We start from the raw sequence: 18,012 nt of genomic DNA, 5'->3' as shown, positions 1-18,012 counted from the left end.
AGCAGACATAGATGCATTTCTGATACTTGGACTCAACGCCTGTACCAGTCTCAACCTCATTAAAAATATGTGAAGTTAAAACAAGCAAACATGACTTTCTTTCGGAATTTAAGGACTGTTTTGGAGAACTTGGTTCACTTCCTGGTACCCATCATATTATAATGGATCCAGAAATTAAGCCAGTCATAAATCCTCTATGGAAAATCACTATTTTATAAAAGAAAAAAATTAAAAAAGGAACTTGAAAAAATGATAGACTTAGGGGTCATAAAAACATTTTTTTACTCTTGGCGTTATGCTCCAGGCACAATAACAGTGACTAGCCTGGGTTCCCACAGAAGAAACAAACATTGAAAGGTTGACTATTTTTCTATTATGTCTAGTGGCTACATAGACATCTTCCAGAGGATTTATGGTGATAGCCATTATATTGCTACTATTCTCGTAGCATTCTGAATGTTGGTACTTGTGCATTTAACGAACCAGACGTAACTCAGCATTTGCTCGGCTGACGTCAACAGCCGGATAAAACCGAGCGTTGGCGATAAAATAAAAACAACGCTACAACAAAATAACTGTACAATGAAATCGTAAAATGTAGAAACATAAAAAAAAAATTAAATAAGTAAAAAGCAAAAACCTACCGTTTATTTATGTTTTTTTTTTTAATTATTGTTTGGAATTGTTTTCTGTTTTCAAAATAAATACATATAAGACAAGTTTTTTTTTGTTAACTTTTTTTTTGTCTGAACTGTTTTTTTTCTTTTTGTTTTTTTTTCAATTTTTAACGTAAAAAGGGGGGGGGCAGGAACAAGGATTATTTGTACATTTTTTTTCGCCAGAAACAAGGATTTGTAAAAAAGTTTGATAGAAAAGTAACTTATCTTGCCTTTGATAATATTTGTTATATATTTGTTTTTTGACAACTTTTTCGAATCTATGTGTACAGTAATACAAACCCCTTTTTATTTATTAGTGAAAGGTGGGTTTCGGCCTTCCTATTTGGTACAGTGACCAAGAAACCCTCCTTTTCGGCGGGGTCGTTATCCACCGAAGACCCAGACCGGTGTCACAAGTCTGCCGGCGGTTAAAAACGGACTCGTCGATTTCTACCGTATGGCCTGGGCCTCCAATCTGCCGGGGATTCCTAAGAAAATAGTCCCTGCATATATCATGCAGCAAATTTTCCAATCCATGATTGTGTGGCGAGAACGTAACCCACATTCGCGATGGAGATTTTTTGTAGATGCCATCTCGAACGCCTATAAGTATATTATTTTTATGATACACGCGATGATGGTTAGTCGGGATTTTGAGAAGAAGGTCCCAATCCTAATGGAGGTCCATCGACGACATGTTACACTTCTACACCTCCAACCGTAACCGTCGGAAAGGCTTGTTCTCTTTGCAAGTACACAATCCTGGCCAAAATGTAAACACCTTTTCTCTTCTGCCAACAATTTCCGTTGCTGGCAAAAGTTTAGTGCAGCCTCTGGGGTCTGGAGCTGGTCCGCAAGGTTTGTAATATTCATTATTATTTCGTCAGTTATCTTTTTAAAAAAAAAAATTTTTTTAACTCCCTTCAAATAAGCGTTTCTTGAGTTGTGACACTCTTCCAATTGATAGCGAAATTCTCGTCTGCTTAATCGGCAACGCTCGGTTATATCCGGCTGTTGACGTCATGCGTCGGACAAAGCCGAGCAAATGCTGAGTTACGTCTGGTTCGTTAAATGCACAAGTACCTGAATGTTTTTCCGATCGTACTATAGATCTAGTCGTAGCATAGGTTTCTTGTAGAGTGAACAAGAATTTTTCAAGTAAGCATTGGCGAATAGAAGAAGTGATCCTACTAATAAACGTGTTTTTTTTTTTTTTTTTTTTTTTTTTAATATGTATTGATTTTTATTTTCCTCAGCAATGACAGCTTAAAAGTTGCATGATTTAGCAATAACTTCCAATTGGAATATAAAAGCATAGATAATCTCGGCAGGCTGTTGTCTGAGAACAAGTAGCTATTAATATGGGCAATAATGGCGAAAAAATGATGGAGGGATATAGTTTTGTAAGCCGGTTTATCATATTTTTTTGTAGGTTTCCTATTACTTTTTTTTTAATTGTATTTGAAGGATTAAAGCCTAAAGTTAATTTCCAAAAGAACGTACACCGACAAATTCAGCTAAATTATGAAGTTAAATGAATTCATTGTAAAAATCGTTTGAAAGATAAATATTAGTTTTCTGAGTCTATTTGAAAGATAATTAGTAAAGTCCTAATATATTGAATTTAATAATAATAATAAAAAAAAACAACCATCTTATTTGTACAAAAAATAGCCCAATTAGTCCCCAAAAGCAAGAGATTCTTGCTTCGCGCAAAGAAAACAAAACAAAGTCATCTAAGTATGGATTCTATGGAAGTCCAAAATGTCAGTCAAAAGGTTATCTGAAAATGATGTCAGGTAGTCGGAGGGAGGTAAGGAGTACAAAACCGAATAGTTTTCTTTTTCTTCTCCAGCCATGCATCCGTACATTCCTATCATGAACGTTTGTATAATTTTTATCATTTTAAATTTATTTTTCTGTGTTTCTGCTTTTACATTTTTTCATCATTTAAATTATTTTTCAAGATCATATGAAAATTATGTTACGCTGAAGATTGTACATTCATTCAGGCAAAGAAAATATTAGTATCTTACATATAAAAATGAGGCTAAAAATGTAATCTTAAAAAACAGGAAATATTTTTTGCAAGTATATTTTTTGTGTGAAATTATTTAATAAACAATGCTTACTTCAATGATAATATCAGTAGTTTAAAGATATTAATTTTTCTTCGAGTTATATCAATTTTGTTAATACGGATTTTAGGGGCTTTTTTCGTAATGTTCCTGAAAAAAAAAGACTTTTTTCATTGTTACAATTTACGATGCTTTATTTTCACAAAACAAAGCAAATAAATTCATTCATTTTTTTTACTACTGAAAACTATAATAACTTTATTAAAGGTGTTTTTTTTTTAAACAAAATAATACATTTCCATTAAGATTCAAATAAAAATAATGGGTTCACTATATTCTGTGATCATTAGTTGATAAATATTGAAAATTTCATTAAAATTGGTTAATTTTATAATTTTTGGTGAATTTTTAAGTAAAGGGAGGGGTCGAAATGTTTATACACTTTGAACATTGGCTATTCATTTTGCCCGTACCTATCTATTAAATATGAATTTGCCGGTTTTGTATAAGCAGCGTATATTGCTTTTATAACATTATAGTAGTCATCAGTGTCGCTTATTATCTTGTATACAACAGCAGATATAGAGTTGATTAGTGCAAAAAGTTTTTAAAAGTATTTCTGATCATGCTATCATTACCGATTACATTCAGATAATTTTTTATGTCAATTTCCAATGCTTCTACCACCTTTTTTGATTGTGGACTTGAGGATTCCGTGTCAAATCTTTCTAGTCACAGTATTCTGTCCATTCTTCCTTTTTTTTACTTTTAGCAAATAAAATTGTCAAAAGAAAGAAGTCAAGTCACGTGTTCCTTAGTTTTATTCAGTAAAAGTGCACATCGAAATAATACAGGTTTATATAATCTTAAGATAGACAAATTCAAGTTCATTGAGGGGTGGCGAGATGTTAAAACCTTAACATAATTGTAAGGTTTCCGAGTCGACTATCGTCGTAGTCGTCGTTCTTCTCCCGGTGCGTGCGTGCGTGCTCTATATATACTACTAATCAGACGACGGTGTCACTCTTTTGTGTGTCCCGTCTTAATGGTCGCTCCTATTCTCTACATGCCCTCCCCCCACCATGTGACCACACTACCGTCGTTTTGTGGTCATGTGACTGGAGAATTCCGTGTAGTAGTGAGTTGGTCCTTGCATTTGAGGGGAAAGTGGCCTTGGTGCTCGTGTTACCCTCATGCTGCGTCGTGGGACCGGACTCGTCTGCATTGGCTTGTGGTTGATCGGATCTTGGTCCACCTCCATATCTGTTTCTGATGTGTCACAATCAGCTTCTTCCACCTCCATCATCTCATGCATGTTGCACGGTGGTTTGCTGTCCTCCCTTCTTGGTGTTTGGGGAGGTGGTTGATGGGGTTGTTGAGTGGGTGGATACTCCGGCGTATCCATGACCGGTTTGATTTTCCTGAGGAAACGGCGATTGCGTAATGTGATCCTGCCGCTACCATCCAACCGTATCCTGTACTGCCTGTTACCCATTGTCTCGACGACTCTCCCAGTTTTCGCCCATCGTCGTGGATTTGGTCCCTCCTGATTCTGCACCTGCACAGACTCGCCGACTCGGAGCTGTTGGAGGGGGCGGCTGTGTATGTCGTACTGTTCTTTGTTAAGTACGTGCCTTTTCGCCATCGCCCTCTCTCTCAAATCTCTGGTCTCCGTCCAACGCTTGTGGATGCAGTATTTTTTGCGAAGTGCGGGGAGATGGCCCCTTACTGTTCGACCATATAGCATTTCCGCCGGCGACAATCCAAGGTCCTGACTGGGCGTATTCCTATGAGTCATCATCGCCCGTGCTGCCCGATCATGATGTAGGTGTCCGTAGCCATCAACGCAGTCCATCAGCATTCTTTTGGCCGTTTTTACGGCCAGTTCAGCTCGGCCATTACTCTGGGGGTAATGTGCAGATGATATGCGCCTTTTTACGCCCCAGTCTTCTAGGAACGATTTGTATTCTAGTGAATCGAATGGTGGCCCTCCATCGGATGATATTTCCTCCGGCACACCATATGTGCAAAACCAAACCCTCAGGGCGTTACACACCGCTGCAGCCCTTCCTGATGGTAGTGGTGCGACCTCAATCCAACCGGTATATCGGTCCGCGTATAACATGTAACTTTTCCCGTGCATATCTAGCAAGTCAGTGACTGTCTTTTGAAATGGGAATTCCGGGTTTATGAGTGGCATTAGTGGTTCCCTAGGCTGGGATGGGGCGATCGAATTGCAACTCCGACATTGCGCCCTTTTGTTTGTCGGATGCTGGCATCTAAACCAGGCCAAAATAACCGTTGTCTGGCGTTAGCCAACATACCATTCGCCCCTTGATGGGCGGAGTGTAATGCCTCTAACACCTCGGCTCTAAGCCGTTTTGGTATCAAAATTTTGTCCCCTTTTATGGGTACCCCTTCCAGACAATATAGTTGGCTGCCATCGGCCAGAATTGCAGGATTTCTGGTGGTAGTTCGTGGCGTGACCTTGGGAACCCGTCTTGAATGTATGACGCCAACGTTCGGCACTCCTCATCGGTGGCTGCAGCTGCGACTATCCTATCCCAGGTGATCGCTCGGAACTTGGGGTCATGTGCGTATGCAGCTATGATGGATGCTTGTATACTCCCCTCGATTTGCTGGGAAGTGTCAGTGCCCTTTAGTCTGCTGTGTCTTGACGGCGCCGGGTATCGGGATGTGCAGTCCGGTGCTGCGTTGAGTTTCCCGGGAACATGCTTAATCTGGAACCTGTACATCAACGACCGCTCCTTGAATGAGAACAGGCAGGGATTTTTTATATTCTCCAGGATCTGATCCGAGAAAATTTTCACTAGGGGCTGGTGGTCCACGGTGACCAATAGGTCTGGGGATCTCAGGATGAACATCCTACAAGAAGACTCCAAGCCATAAATCAGCGCTAGAGCCTCCCCCTCTATAGGGGAATAACGAGATTCTGCATCTTTCGTGAAGCGAGACCCGGCCAAAATCATCTTCCAGTGGTCCTTACCACAGTTGGGACCTCATTCCGTTCGGCATTGGCAATGCTTCTGGAACAGAAAATACCCAATGCCAACCTTACTGAAGTCGGTTGAAAGGCAGGTCGCTCTGTTCATATCGAAGGTTTTCACCCCTTCTTCGATTTTCTGAACGATATTCCTCTTCGACTCTTCGAAAAGTCTATTCAATGTGTCATCCCAGTAAAATTTAAGGTTCTTTGTCTGCAGCAACTCTCGAAAAGGGGCCATTATATCGGCCTGTGCAAATGTATACAACACCTGGTTAACTAAACCAAACCAGGACCTGATACCAGTAATGCTCGTTGGGGTCAGGAAATTGAGAATAGCCTCCGTCATTTTTTTAGTTGGCTTCACGCCGTCCGAGGTTATCACAAAGCCGGCAAATTCAACTTCATCGTCAGCAAATTGAAATTTGTCAGGGTTAAAGACTATCCCACTTTTACCACAATGGGTAATATAGTCCACAGTATGCCAGAAAGCCAATTCTAAGGACCTGTCCCATAGGAGTGTGTCGTCTATGCACCGGGTCTTTCGAGGCATGTCAACTGTGATGTCATCGAACCGGCGCGTGTACCCGTCCCCAGATGCGTGAAAACCCTGGGGAGCCCTGAGATACCGATAACGACCCCATTCCGTTATGAACATGGTCGCGTCCCGGGCTTTTGGGGAGAGTGGCAGACTATGGTAGCCATTCCATGCGTCCAAGACAGTCTTTTTGGTTTGGGCAGGCACCACGGACACCTGATTAAAAGGGGACGGTGTGTGATGAGTCTCTCTCATCGTTGCTGCATTCAATTTTTGTAGGTCTACCATCCTTCTTGGTGACCCGTCTTTCTTTGGAGCGACTACCATCCTCGAACACCAGATCGTAGGTGTGCCTGCTGGTACCGGTTCGATAATACCCAACGCAACATCTCGATCCAAATCATCCTTTACCCTTTTCTTCCAGTGATGAGGGACTGGAATGGGTGTGTGTATGGCTGATGGTTTCGCCCCCGGGGTAAAAGTTATATCCAGCGGCCTCCCTACCATGACTTGTAACGGTTGATGGGGGCAGGTGTTGAATGCGCTGGACTTAAAGTGTTCACGTAACCACTTCTCTAACCGTTCCCTATTATCTCCAGTGGGGGTAAACGGGATCCTCGCTGGCTTGTCCGGGACGGATTCTCTTTTCGGACATCCACACGGTGCTGTCCCACTTTCTGAAGCCGATAAATCGGCCTTTGATACTCGATGCGGGAAGTCGCGATTGATTACTCCTAGGTCTTTGAGGGCCGATTCTGACAAGTAGAATCCTGACGTGTTTTCTGAAACGTAGACCACTTGTCGCGTTTCCTTCTGACCGAGCTTAATCTGAGTCAGGACCACCCCCTTGATATCTAGGGGTTCGTCTGTGATTCCCCGTATCCTGTGGGTGGTAGGTATCAGGATCCTGCTGGTGCACCCTAATATTTTCAATATTTCTGGGCCACTCGAACACGTCTGGGCACCGGTATCTGCAATGGCCTGGATGCGGTGTTTTCAACAGCTTACTCCCTTATCCAAAGCACACCCGAATTTAGCCTGGGACTCTGGTATCAGGGACACATCGACCATTAATGAGGGTGGTGGCTCAGGGGGACTTCTCCTGAACCCACCACTGCTCCATGCAAGGTGTGGCACTGCTGCTATTCTACCTTTTTGATTGTAACATGCCGGTGCCCCCTCCATTCTGCTGCCGAAAATATTCGATTGACGTGTGGCATCGTTTGTTGACTCCGCCGTCGACCTCTCCTGTTTCCGGCACACTCTTTGTAAGTGGCCTGTGACACCACAATTAAAACATTTTAGCCCCCTCGCCGGGCAGTTCTTCCGCCTTTTTAATCCACTGGGGTGTGAGGTCCTCCCACACCCTTCACAAGGACTATTCTGAGGGGTTTTGAGCGGCTGCTTCTTCCGAGATGGTTTTTTCTCGGTTGTTAGTAGGCCAAAAGTCGAGTGTCCCTCTGAGCCTCGTTGCAACTGAGGAGCAGACGTCTCTGTAGTTTTTAAACTAACCAGCCTGTGAAGCTTCTGCTCCACAGTGGTTAGAATATTTGCTTCGGCCAGCAATTTACACTGGTACTCCACATTTGCCAGACCAGCTACGAGTTGGCCAGCTACCATGTCCTCCGAATAGTTTACGGCTTGCCGGCAGTTCTCGTTGGGGCACAGAACCGTGAAATTGCAAAACCGTGCCTGGGACCGAAGCTTTGCCAAGAACTGTACGGGTCCCTCCCCCATCTGTTGTCTGATGTTATGAAATTTATGTCTATGCACCTCCGGGTGTAGACATTTCACCACAATAAACTGTATATGCCTTAAGAGTTGTTCCTCTGTGACAGAATTGAGGGTTCCAGGCCCAACTAAGTCAAATAAAAGTCTATTTACCTCATTTGAGCAGGCTGTCCTTAGTTCATTGCGGATTTCCACGGGGTCGGTAAGGCCATACATTTGTTTGTATCGGGCCCACGAGTCGATGAAAAGCGCCCAGTCCGCGTCGGTGAATCCATGTTCGATACGTGGCCGGTCTGGTTTCTTGGTGTTAGACCGACTCGAGGCACTCCCTCCGCGAAGCTCATTGTTTTCTCTTTGCAGATTTATTAGTTGTTGAATCAACTGCATGTATTGGCCGTCCTCGTGTTGTCCTGACGCCATTATACTCCAAAAATCGTGCAAAAGAAATTATGTTGAAAAATAAATCCTGTTCGTAGCGCCATGTAAGGTTTCCGAGTCGACTATCGTCGTAGTCGTCGTTCTTCTCCCGGTGCGTGCGTGCGTGCTCCATATATACTACTAATCAGACGACGGTGTCACTCTTTTGTGTGTCCCGTCTTAATGGTCGTTCCTATTCTCTACAATAATGATGATTTGAAATCGTATGAATTATATTTAAATGAATGAAGACATTTTTCTCAATATAAAATATTGAATTATTTTTGGGGAGAGGATAGGAGATTTTTGATGTATCAAAGTGAAAATAATTTATTTTATTTGCATTTTAAAATATTTGATAAAATGTGATTAAAAGCTGCAACAAAAGCATAAAAATAGAAGAAAAGAGTGTGGTGAACGAAACAAACAACGACTCGGTTGAAAGTAGAGTTGTAACGAACACAAGCTATTCCGGCATGACATCAGGATTTGACCCCAAGCTAATTTCCCTGTTTGATGGCAGTAGCACTGATCACTCAGTGCAGGAATGGGTGGAAAAAGCAGAATTAATATGTCAGCTCAGTGGGATGAAGCGTATAGAATGCGTGGTCCCAATGCGCCCCACTGGGGGAGCATATGCAGTATACCAGCAGTTGGCTGATGAGGAAAAAACAGATTTTGCCTGCATCAAGCGTGCCCTTTTTACAGCATTTGCATTAGATCCAATTACTGCATGGAAGGAATTCATGGCCCGAAAATTACATCCCGGGGAAACGGTGGATGTGTATCTGGCTGAGCTAAAAAGCTATCGGTCCTTTTTGGAGGGATGTCAAACAAAGGCTTGGTGTGCGCCTTTGTTGCAGGATTACCTAAGAGTGTGGAAGATCTGCTCTGTGCCTCATCCCAAGTGGACGATATGGACATATCAGAAGTATTGGCACGGGCACGAGCAATCCTAAAGAAAAGCCCTAACACTATAGACCAAGTGGCAGCTGTACAACCATCACAGGTTGGATTGCAGGACCTGGGCGCAGCTACAACCTGCTATAAGTGTGGAGGACCCAACCATTTGGCCCGTGATTGTCTTTTGTCACGTCAACCAACTCGGAAACTTGACGGGCCGCAGTGCTATAAGTGCAAAAAACGTGGACACCTGGCCCGCACCTGTCTGGGAAACGGGCAAGGGGAAGAAGCTACAGCGCCAGTCTTCTCCCCAGATCGTCATTGAGCAGGGCGCTACCCACTGTAAGCATACACATTAATGGAAGCGAGCGCCTCGCGCTTGTGGACACTGGGTGCACCCAGACTCTCGTAAGCAAGATATGCTGTGCCACTTGGAAAGCAGAGAGAATTCCGGTACTAACTGTAGGCGGGGGTTCACTAGCCTCTTGTGGAGTGAGCATTATCCGCGCAAGCATCAACGATGGGCCTGCAGTAGCCGTGCGAGCCCTGGTGATGGAGGGAGAGCTTCTCGGGTACGACCTACTCTTGGGTATGTATGGACTTGATTACACAACTGGGTGGAATTACCGTGGACAGAACCGGCAAGGTACAGTTCTCCCGATGTGAGGAACATGTTTGTGCTGCCATAACTCTCGACGAGCCTGACTTTCATGCAGAGTATGATAGAAACACCAATGCATGGACGGCGTCTTGGAAGTGGTCAAACGATCAGCCACCAATATCCTTGCGAAACCGGTTATCGGAATATCCACCACCCATGTGGCTAAGGGAACAGTATGAAGAAGAACTGCAAACGTGGATCGACAGTGGCTGACTTCTTCCATACCCAGAGGATGAGCTTGGCCCCCCGCGAGGGCTGATTCCCTTGATGGCCGTCATACAAGAGACCAAACAAAAGGTCCGCCCCGTCCTAGACTACCGTGAGCTCAATGAGCATGTCGACCCATATACAGCAAGGGCTGATGTGTGTGCACTAAAATTAAGGGAGTGGCGACAGCAGGGATTGAACGTGGCAACTCTGGACCTACGCAGGGCCTATCTGCAAATACGCATTGAGAAGAAATTGTGGCCATTTACGACTGTGGAAATTAGAGGAACCCAATATTGTCTAACCAGGCTAGGGTTCGGTCTAAATGTGGCCCCAGGCATTATGACAGCAATCATGCATGCTATCCGGCAGCAAGATGAGGCAGTGCAACAGGCAACATCCTCATACATCGATGATATATTCGTCAATGAGAACCTTATGTCAGCGCAATCGGTTAGAACGCACTTTGAAAGCTTTGGACTGACATGTAAGGAACCAGAGCATCTGTGCGATGGAGCAAAAGTTCTCGGCCTGCACGTGCGCAATATCAAGGAGGGACTTTGCTGGAGAAGAGGAAGTCACGTTCCCAAGGTCCCAGCAGACATCACTCGATGAACAGTGTTTTCGCTTTGTAGAAAAATGGTAGGCCATTTCCCTGTGTGCGGTTGGCTCAGGGTGGCCGTGGCAGCCATAAAGAGACATTCAACAGCCGTGTCGTCGGGATGGGACGATGCAGTACACGATGTCCCCTAAGGAGCATGTTGACAGAGACTGTGTCCAGAGTGACCAATGATGACCCCGTTCAGGGAAAGTGGTGCGTCAGCGGGAATGAGTTCACGGTCTGGGTGGATGCTAGTTCACTGGCCCTTGGAGTTGCCCTTGCAGTTAATGATTCCATTATTGAAGATGCCTGTTGGCTTCAGCCAGAGAATGATTCGAGGCACATAAACCTGGCCGAACTTGATGCCACATTGAAGGGCGTTAACTTGGCGCTTCAATGGCTCGCCAAGGTTCTACATATCATGACTGACTCAGCATGCACTCATCGGTGGATAACCGATGCATTAAGTGGAAGAGCACGGCTGAGGACACAAGCATCGAGTGAGATGTTAATTCGAAGATGGCTTGCCACCTTGGTCGACACCATCACAGAGTACGACCTGACCGTGGACGTAGTGTTGATCAGGTCTGCGCTCAACAGAGCAGATGCTTTGACAAGAGTCCCTCAACGTTGGCTTCTGGCTGGTGCTCGGAGAGATGCTGATAATCTGCAAAACACATGTGCAGCAGTTGTGTGTAATGTGGATGCAGCGCGCATCATGGACATTCATCGACAGTGTGGACATCCTGGCATCAAGCGGATACTGTACTTTGTCAAGATGATTGATCCAGGAGTAGGAAAAAAAGATATCCGAAGAGTGGTGGAAAGTTGCGAGGCCTGCCAATCCATCGACCCAGCTCCAGCACGATGGAAGAAAGGGGAGTTAGGAGTGAGTGGTAAGTGGCAGAGAGTCGGCATGGACATCACACACTATGGTGGCAACCACTTCCTTGCCCTCATCGATTGTGGGCCTACACGTTTCGCAGTCTGGAGACTCCTCGGGCGCCAGGACTCTTGCAACATTATTCGCCAGCTGTCATCCGTGTTCTGTGAAAGAGGTGCGCCCGATGAAGTGCTGACGGACAACGATCCAGCCTTTTGCAGCCATCAGATGAGGCGACACATGTACCACCTCCAGTGGACGATGAGAGTGATTCTGACTCTGAGACGAGTGGGCCATCGCTTTGGTTTGCACCATCCCTATCAAGCAGTGACTCTGATATCAGTACCCTCCACGGAGATGAAGCCTTCCCCGACCATCAGGCGGTGGATGAGAGCGCACGCAAAGACGAGAGCAGCACTGTCCCCCTTCGTAGAAGCACCCGATGGCGGCGATCACCACTCCCCTGTCGTCTCTGTGATCATGAGATCAGGGGGGAGTGTGGAGAAAGTGGCTTAGCGTTAAAGAGACTGCGCGTTTGTGCCTGCAGAGCACAAACTAAGAATCAAGATGGCGCCTGCATGCGTTTATGTGGAAAAAAGTCTCGTGGAATCGTTGAGAATATTGTACCCTGATTCCATAAATAACGAGGACAGGAAAGTGAGAAGAGGGACGATTTTGAGTCACGAAAACGAACGGACGTGTGTAAAAGAAGAGGTAGAAGAAAAGAGTGTGGTGAACGAAACAAACAATGACTCGGTTGAAAGTAGAGTTGTAACGAACACAAAAATGTTAGAAAATATTTCTTTTCAACGAAAAACATATGAAAGCAAAAACAAAAAACGGGATGATTTGCTTTTGTATGTGATAAAAAGAAGTTTCTTTTTCTTTCATTCAAAATATTTAAAAAATTGTAATTTTGTTGGAATTTCTTTGCCTCAAATAGGCAGTTTCTCTATTTTGTGTGTCTGATTCATTAAATAAAAGATTGAAAACAATTAAGAGAAGAAATCACCGATTTTATTATTTGTTGAAATCCTAAGTATGAATAAGCATAAATAAAATCTACAATTAATCTTGTAATTGCACAATCATTCCATTCTAGTTTAAGTTATTTGAATATTTGTTTTTTTTTACTGCCAAAACTTTTACAGTCACTCATAAATGAAGTCTGAAAAACTTCCAAATAATGAAAAACAATAATATTGATTTGCTTACTGATTTAAAGAAAACTATTAAATTCAGTTTTCATGTAGACCATGGTGTACATTGACTTTAGCTAATGAAAAAATTTAAAAAAACAAAATTTTTCTTTTGTAATCAGCATTATTATTATTATTTTTTTTTTTTTTAAGATTTAAACTTTTTTCAGCATTTTTTCATTAAAGAGCTAATTAGAATTCTAACCGGGAAAGAATCTCTTATTCACCTAAACTTTTGATCAGATTTGATTTCTGTTCCAATGATATAATTGTATAATTAGCTCAGTGAGTCAGTTCTAGTTCAATGAAAAATATGCCGGGCATAGGTGCCAATAGGTATTCAGCATACATAAATGTCCTGTGTTGCATGAACAGCACCAGGTGTTACACCATTTGGAGTAACGCCCCTTGGAGGTGACCGGTGTAAGAAGAGTATTAAATAAAGATGGTTGCCGAGTAAACACAATGACTGTTGTTATGTTATATTTTATCCGTGGGCATCCTTGTTGATATATATTCAATTGCTATAGGGTTATCTGCCCCTTTCCAAAACCCTTTTACTGTGGGGATTCTCTCCCCTTTTATTGTAACTCTTCGGTTCTCCATGTTGTAAATAAAATACACACACACTGTGTGCGTCTTAGTTTTTCGTCAAACAAAATGTGTTCATCGTAATTTTTAAAACCTTTCTGGATGTTGCAGGCTCCGGTGATGAGTTATGTGTCCACACATTTTTATTAAATGACTTCCACTCATTTTCAACATTGGTTATGGGCCCAGTTTACGTGATAACGTCTTGAAAATAATAGTGAAGCAAACACGTGTGGTAATTTTTCGCCATCTTGGATTTTTTTTCTTGTCGTCGAAGTTTTGCATTGTTTTTTTCTTTTAAGTTAAATAACAATGGAAACAAAACTAAGCAACTTGGTTTCACTAAATGGTTCAAACTATAATACCTGGAAGGTCCAATGCAAAATGGCATTAATTAAGGATGGACTATGGAATTGTTAATGTTAATGAAACAGAGATTGTTCCGGACAAACGAAATGAGCCAGCATCCCACGTGAAATATTTATCGAGAAGAGACCGAGCTTTAGCGACTATTGTGCTCTGAGTAGAAACCTCACTACTGTATTTAATTGGAGACGCTGACGACCCTGCAGTTGTGTGGAAGAAATTGGCAGACCAATTTCAAAAGAAAATATGGGCAAATAAACTAGCGCTGAAAAGAAAATTATACTCCCTTAGATTAAAAGACGGCAACTCTGTCCATGAACACATAAAGACTATGATGGAATTATTTGACGAATTGGCTGTCATTGGCGATTCCATTGACGAGGAGGATAGAGTTGTTCACCTTCTGGCTACTCTCCCAGACGATTATAATATGTTGGTAACAGCACTTAAAGCAAGTCAGGACGTTCCTAAATGGGTGTTAGTGACTGAACGCTTGTTGCATGAAGAAAGCAAAATTAAAGAGAGGGAAATTAACAGTACGGAATTGAAAGCCATGACATCAAAACATCATGTCAACAAACGGGGACTTAAATGTTTTCACTGTGGAAAAAATGGACATATTAAACGTGACTGCTGTTTACTTGAAACAAAGAATGTTAAGTCGAACCCTCCAAGAAAGAAAGTTTTCTTTACTAAGAAAATACAGGACAACTCCAGCGACTCTGGTGAGGGTGAGTGTATTGGACTTTTTACACATCATGCATTATTGTCTAATGGAAAAAGGAGTGACTGGATTGTGGACTCTGGAGCCACATGTCATATGTGTAGTGATATTGAAAAATTTTCTAACTTTCGAAAATTGGATGTAGCTGAGGAAATAACCCTTGGTGATGGATTCTCAGTTGAGGCAATAGGAACAGGAACAATAGAGCTAAAAGTGGGTGTACCGGACGGGAAACACCAGAAATGCAGGTTGTATGAGACTTTATATGTTCCTAAATTGTCCTACAATCTTTTGAGTGTGTCCAGAGCCACTAAATCTGGAAAAACCTCTATCTTCAGTGACTCAAATTGTCAATTTTTAGATAACAAGCAAAAGGTGGTGGCTACAGGTTCCAAAATTGGGAACCTTTATTATTTAAACTGTTCTGATATAAATGAATCAACCCATGCAGCAAACTCCTGTTTAGATGGTAACACAAAGGAGGAGATTTGGCATAGACGCTTTGGCCACCTTGGAGAAAAGAACTTGCAAAAACTAGTAAAGGACCAACTAGTTACTGGCCTTGACTATAATATAAACAAGGAAATTAAGTTTTGTGAGCCTTGCTTGGATGGAAAACATCATCGTTCATCGTTTCCAAAATCTGGAGGAAAGCGAGCAACTCAGCTTCTTGAAATTGTGCATAGCGATGTTTGTGGAAGGATAAAGCCAAAATCGCTTGGTGATGCCAAATATTTTGTCACGTTCATTGATGACAAATCCAGATTTGTGTGGATATATGTGCTCAAAAACAAACGAGATGTCCCCCAAAAATTCAGTGAATGGAAAACTATGGTGGAAAAGTTCACTGGTAAAAATATAAAGGTTTTACGAACCGACAATGGAGGAGAGTATACTTCAAAAGAATTTGAAAACTACCTGAAGAAGGAGGGGATTAAGCACGAGTATACTGTTCCAAAAACGCCAGAACAAAATGGTGTTGCAGAGAGGATGAACCGAACATTGGTGGAGATGGTTCGATCAATGCTATCGGATTCTAAGCTGCCTAAGAAATTTTGGGCTGAGGCATTATCAACGGCTTCGTATATTAGAAATCGGAGCCCAACAAATGCAGTAGAAGGTATGACACCATATGAAGTGCTGAAGGGACGTAAGCCTAATGTGAAACACCTACGCATTTTTGGATGTGATGCTTTTGTCCATGTACCGAAGGATGAAAGATTCAAAATGGACTCAAAAGCAAAGAAGTGCAAATTCCTTGGTTATGGGATTGGTATAAAAGGGTATCGACTCTTTGATACCAGAAAATCCAGAGTGTTCCATAGCAGAGATGTCATCTTCAATAAATCAGGTTCAATAGCTGAACAGGAGAAAGAAGAAATTGTAAATCCATCTCTGGTAGAAATTGGACACCAAAATAGCTCCGATGATGAAGACAACCCACAAGAGCTAACAGGACCCCGAAGATCATCAAGGCTAAAGAAAACCCCAGATCCGTATGGCGAATGGGTTTACATGGCTCATAACTTAAATGACCCATTGACCATGAAGGAAGCACTTTCTGGTCCTGAAAAGAATGAATGGTTGAAGGCAATGAATAACGAAATTTCTTCCTTACATTCTAATACAGTATGGGACCTGACGGAATTGCCCAGTGGACGAAAAACTATTGGTAGCAAGTGGGTGCTCAAGCGAAAATACGATGCTGATGGTAATATGGAACACTATAAAGCTCGACTTGTAGCTCAAGGTTTTCTTCAGAAGCAAGAAATCGATTATGACGAGACTTTCTGCCCAGTTGTGAGATTTGAATCGGTGCGAACAGTTATTGCACTAGCAGCACAGCATGATCTGAAGCTGCATCAATTGGACATAGCCACTGCTTTCCTGAATGGAGAGCTGAAGGAGGAAATCTACATGAGGCAGTCAGAGGGTTTCAAAGTTAAAGGCAAGAAACATCTTGTCTGTAAATTGAAGCGAGGTATTTATGGCTTGAAGCAGTCCCCAAGATGTTGGAATGATGCACTGCATGGTCAGCTGAAGAAGATGGATTTCAAACAGTTGGAAAGTGATCCTTGCATCTACATAAAATCTTCAGGAGGAGACATTTTCATAACAGCTGTTTATGTTGATGACATCATTGTGGCATGTAAATCCACAAGTCTTATTGAAGATTTCATGAAAGCGATATCAAAGATTTTCAAAATAAAAGATTTGGGAAAACTACACCATTTTTTGGGTTCGAAGATTATTTATCCCGAAACAGGAAAAATATGGATTGGACAGCCTACATACACAGCAGATGTCTTGAGAAAGTTCCAGATGGAGAATTCCAAACCTGTGTCTACTCCAATTGATCCCGGAACAAAATTGACGAAGGCAACGGAAACAAGTAAACTGGTCAACAAAGAGTTGTATCAGTCTGCAGTTGGGAGCCTATTGTACCTGTCGACAAGGACACGACCGGATATTGCTCATGCCGTTGGAAATGTTTCGAGATTCTGCTCTCAACCTACAATGGAACACTGGAAGGCCGTGAAACATATCCTCCGGTACTTAAACGGTACACAAGGATATGGTTTACTTTATGACAAGAAGAAAGCCACCAATCTCCTGGGGTACTCCGATGCTGACTGGGCTGGTAATTTGGATGATCGTAGATCAACATCTGGATATGTTTTTAAGCTGAGTGGTGCGGCAGTCAGCTGGAGAAGCAAAAGGCAAACCTGTGTTGCTCTATCAACAGCCGAAGCTGAGTACATGGCATTGGCAAGTACAGCACAGGAGGCTGTTTGGATGCAGAATCTTCAAAGTGCCTTGCTAGGATCTCCAGTAACACCAACCCTTATATATGAGGACAACCAGTCAACCATATGTATGGCAAGGAGTCCACAGTATCATGGAAGGGCCAAACATGTGGACATAAAGTTCGACTATGTTCGAGAACTGGTCGAACGGGGAAACTGTTAAGCTCGAATACTGTCCAAGTAAAGAGATGGTAGCCGACCTGCTAACTAAAGGACTTGGAAGCACACAGTTTGTAAGGCTCAGGGAACTTTTGGGACTCCATAAACTATAATGCAGACTGTCAGCAATTGAGGAGGAGTGTTGATATATATTCAATTGCTATAGGGTTATCTGCCCCTTTCCAAAACCCTTTTACTGTGGGGATTCTCTCCCCTTTTATTGTAACTCTTCGGTTCTCCATGTTGTAAATAAAATACACACACATTGTGTGCATCTTCGTTTTTCGTCAAACAAAATGTGTTCATAGTAATTTTTAAAACCTTTCTGGATGTCGCAGGCTCCGGTGATGAGGTATGTGTCCACACATTTTTATTAAATGACTTCCACTCATTTTCAACAATCCTCACACATGAAACATGGTGATGGCGGTGGGATGTACAATAAAGAGAAGGAAAAACAAAACGGTGGAAAGGTAGCAGAAAA

The sequence above is a fragment of the Euprymna scolopes genome, chromosome 4 (assembly GCF_053919585.1).
Source record: "Euprymna scolopes isolate OS-2025 chromosome 4, ASM5391958v1, whole genome shotgun sequence".
NCBI lineage: Eukaryota > Metazoa > Mollusca > Cephalopoda > Sepiida > Sepiolidae > Euprymna > Euprymna scolopes.
The sequence above is the reverse complement of the archived record's forward strand: the minus strand, read 5'-3'. Positions refer to the sequence as shown.